Source organism: Agrilus planipennis, unplaced genomic scaffold (assembly GCF_000699045.2).
Source record: "Agrilus planipennis isolate EAB-ADULT unplaced genomic scaffold, Apla_2.0 scaffold106, whole genome shotgun sequence".
NCBI classification, from domain to species: domain Eukaryota; kingdom Metazoa; phylum Arthropoda; class Insecta; order Coleoptera; family Buprestidae; genus Agrilus; species Agrilus planipennis.
Window position 1 is genome coordinate 952,804 of NW_020438893.1, and position 5,007 is coordinate 957,810.

Here is a 5,007-nt window from a genome sequence, read left to right on the forward strand (position 1 = left end):
AAAATATTTCTAAATGTTTTTATATTTAGCCTTTTACCCAATAAAGCTATAATTCATGGCTACTTCGTTACTTATAACAGTTCTTAAAATATTGTTCGTCTTTTTTACTAAGTCTTTACCCCCGATGGAGGTAAGATAAAGCACCTTAAAATGTAGGTACAAATCAGGGATGTAACGGAGGCAGTTTTATCGGAACCGAAGGCGGCGTCGGAGTTTTTAAATTTGCTTTATCGGAGTCGGAATCGGAGTCGGAATCAGAGTCGGAGGCAGGGTCAGACGTGGTGGCATGAGAGAGAATTTTTATTTAAGGACAAATAAAACATTATTTAGTCAAATTTTTTTCATTTCAATTTTCGGGGGATTCCCCGCGCGACATGTATGAAGTTCATACTATGAACCTGTTCATAACAGTCGACACAGGCCGCCGCGCCGCCGCTATGTTATGCTTCGATCTCCGATTAAAACCTTCGATTTAAAAGTGTCGGAGCCGAAGTCGGAACTGAAGGTGTAATAATAATCGGAAGTTCCGACTTAACGGAACCGGAGTCAAAGCTCCGTAACATCCCTGGTACAAATGTTAAATTATTTTTATGTGATTGATGTTATTCTTACAAATTCCTTTACAGTATGTAGATCAATCTTCAAATATGCATCAAACGTATCTACATTTTGAATATCTTCAAGGGGCAAATTAAACGGCAAGTCAGGTCGACCAAATGATTTTGTAACCGTTTGACCACTTCCCAGAATTCCAAAAATTCGATCTTTTTGATTTTGAATGTGTAAAAGAATGCCAAGAACATTCTCCTGAAATACTAATAAAACTTTAACACAAATTAGAAATAAAAAGAACGAAAAACAGTGGAGACACGCCTCAACCTAAATGAGTCTAATTCGATTAAAACGGATTAATTAAAAACAAATTTTTTTCATGTATTATTTATTAACTGTTTGAAAAAAAAATCACATAGGAAAGAAATACTGTATATTGTATAAGATATTCGATTAAATGTAGGAAATAAACTTTTTGTAAACGTTTTTCTGTGAATGTTGCGTTATTCAAATAAAACAGAATGAGCAAAAGAGACGTGCACTTTTAGCAAGTTTTTTCTTTTGAACTTTTTATCGCAATAATTGCAAGCATATTTCGGTTCTACACCACATTCGAGACGTAAATGCCTTCTAAGATTTCCCACCTGCTTATAAGATGCTCCACAATTGCAGCATGCAAATCTTTCTCCTTTCTCACCTAAAATTACAACGTAACTTAATTAAATCTGTTTATTGGCAAAATTTAATGCATACCAAGTAAGTATAAATTTAGGATACGACTTTTTCAAAAAATACTGACGACTAAGGGTTAAACAAAAATAAAAATTACAAATTAATCGATTTGGGATTGGAAGAGACACAGGAAAATGGGAAAATGGATGAAAATTTTAAAATTGTACAAACGTTCTTACTAATTGGTTTACGTGCCTCGTCAATTCATATAAATACCGTACTACGAGGCCTTGAAACACTTTAGTAGCAGCAAATACCTACCAGATGGCGACACAGTGCTTCTATTTGGATAAATACAAAAAGTAAGTTGGATAATAACGAATTTCCTTAAGTTTTTTATNAACTAAATTAAGCCGACCCTGTAAATTTGCCCATTTTATGTAGGTACAAATGACAAGACGAGCATGGTGTCGATCGTCTCATTTTATTCGATTGATTCTTATGAAACGTAGGTGCAGGTCTCGACGCAGCTGTGGAGGAGGCGTGTCTAGAAAATAAAGACAGGATATCTACCGTTTGTAAGAACGAGAAAAACGATATGCCTTTAGTGTGCATTATTTACTGGGGACTTTGCCTTCTTATTTCGACTGTACTATACTCATGAAGATTTGAACCACAATTCCGTCGGTGTTTTCAAAAGGAACATTCTACATAATGTAAAAAACTGAATACTGGTTTTATTCATCCTCTGAAATATTTCTATTGAAAAGTATGGGGATAAGTCGTTTGGTGTTTTCTGAAAACGTGTTTCACTAAATCATTGTTATAATACGTGGCGTAATCGCAGTGGGGGCAACGTCGAGTTGGCGCTTTTCCACATTCGAATTTCTGATGCCTCTTCAAGGTTCCAAATCTTTTGTAAAACTTTCCGCAACATGGACATGGAAAGCAATCTGAAAACATCTGTCTCAGTAAATGAGCAGTAAGCAAAGCCACTACTACATGTAGTACGCAGGAGTACAAAACACAAGAAGAAAGACCAGGGTAACGATAAAAAAATATAATAATGTAATATAAGAGTTTATTCAAACATTGTTAAAAGAATGCCGCATTACAATATGTCGCTGTATGGAAGCCTTATACCTAAAAACTTTTTTGCACACATGACAACACATCGTGGGCTCTTTTCCACATTCATATCGAAGATGACGTGTAAGATTTCCCTTTGATTTGTAACATTTTCCGCAGGATAGGCAGTCAAAAATATCTACAACAAAACATTACAATTTTCATAGAATTAATTATAAAAAAATAACGTCCGCAATATCCCCAGAATATTAATTGCAATTAATTTAAAATTCTTCCAAACAAAAAACAAAAATTCATTTTTTTTTTATTTATTTGAAATGCAACATACATACGGTTTTGTAAAATTATGATATCTTTAATTTTACATTTTTTGAGAATTTTGTATTCCACAGTTAAATTATTAAAATGTTTAGTAACTATTCAAGTCGTACCTACTTAAACAATGTTTTACTTATCGTTAGTGCTTGTAGATCAAGTGCTTCTGCAAGGAAAATTTATATCTAAACGCTTGAGGACACTGAGGACAAGCGAATTGCGGAGCCTTCCCGCACTCAAATTTCAAATGTCTTTTTAAATTAGAATTCCTATTATACATCCTTTCACAGTTCGGACAACCATAAAGTTCTTTGTCTGAAATTAGTTTAGAAATCATTACAAATATTTAAATAAAACAACAACAGGTATTTAAGAATATTCAATTTACATTCATGCAGTTTATTGAACGAAATAACTTCAAGGGTGAGGGGTCACGCCCCCCCATAAAAAATAAGTAGCTAAAATAACTTGTGAATGTAGTTTCGAGTTTTATTAAACAAAATGCAACAACAATCACCATCCAATATACCTACATACATACATGTGATAGATTTTACACATTTATAAATATTTACAACCGTTTACATATTTTTTTATACATTTAATGGGGGGTAATGAGGAATTCTAACATATACCTAAGGTACAAGAATTAATTAAAAGGGGAATAATATCAAAATTTGCTTCAGAAAGGTCGCATAAACTGTCTCTGCTATAAACTTGATTCAGCATTAGGGTCGTTGGTCATTGCGCTGAACATTTTGTGCCTTTGCGACTTGTAATGTTGATTGAGATGATCGCGCCTCTTACAAGTGTAACAGCATATTTTACACTGATACCGATACAGAGACGTACACCCTAGCATGTGTCTTTTTAAATGAGTCTTTCGTTTGTAGCTTTTCCCACACTGCTCGCACTCGTGCCGGAGATTATCTAAAAAAAAATCTTTACTTTACGGTCCAATCCGCTTTGATACACATAATATTTACAATGTTTTCACGAGCTTCACGTACACACATTGATATCAAATTAAGTATTAGTAAAGGAATAATAAAGGAGAAGGTGTCCTACCAACCTATCTCTCCTAGTTTTTATTAACTTTCGAACAGAAGACTCTATGGAAGTTAATAAAAAATATGAGAAATAGGTTGGTAGGATATCTTCTCAGGTGTGAAGGTCTAGAGAGACATATTAGAGGCAGCAACATGAGTTAAGAGGAGAAGGAGTAGGACTAGATTAGATTACTGTTCGCAAATAATTAAGGATGTAGGATGTTTTAGTGTTAAGGAAATGCGAAGCTTAGCTCAGGATAGGAAGGAGTGGAGGTGCGTATTCAACCAGTATTAGGACTGACGACCTTATGATGATGATGATAAAGTAATATATTCTGTGCTACCTGTTAATAACTAATACCTAAACAATTGTCATTATCAATATAATGAACATAGGTTTTCAGGGTTAAGATGCGAGCCCATAGGTCGCGACCGTGGTCAAAATGAACGATTAGGTCTAGACGTTTCATCGGAAACTGCGGCTTACATCTTCAGTGTCGTAGCCATGAGGTTTCCGTCTATGTTGTCAATGTAGTTCGACTGTAGTTGCCGATAAATTGTCTAGATCTCACCGTTCATTTCTCCATTACATTAGTTGCTAATTCTCGTATTTCTCAAGTCGTTTCATTACGATACTCTCATGGAGTCAGTTTAGGAAGGCGAACTCAGCAAATAATAAATAATTGATCAAGAAAAGTATTCTTATATTGCCGTGTCCTCTTAAAATAGGTATAACTCGTCAATGTAATAAAATAACTAGTCCCAGTTGTCAGTCTAACGATGTACTACATACTTCGCCTTTCCAATCTGACTGGAATTAGAATTACGGTACCAAAAGCAATTTTAAAGAAAAGCTGATGATGTATTCGTTCATATTCTTTATTTTTCAATTTCCCAACAAAAGTAATATAATATAAGTCGTTAGAAATTATTCAAACTTCACCCCTTCCTTCACTGCATTAATGTGCCTTGGAGATTTGTAATGTTGATTAATATAATCGCGTCTTTGGGAACTGAAACCGCACAACTTGCATCGATATTTGAACAAAGAATAACAACTTAGCACGTGTTTTTTAAGATCCATTTCCCTTCTGTAGCTTTTTCCACATTGTTCGCAGTGGTATTTCAATGTACCTAAAAATATTGAAGTAAGTAGAACTCACTGATAAATAGACACAATTTTGTATGATAATAATATCTAATGATTCACTGCATAAAACAACTTAAAAAATATACTCGACTAATAATAGTGTTGATCTATACTTGATGACCATATTAATTAAAAAAAAAAGAAATATAAACTTTCGCAAAAATTTATTTATTGGGGCAC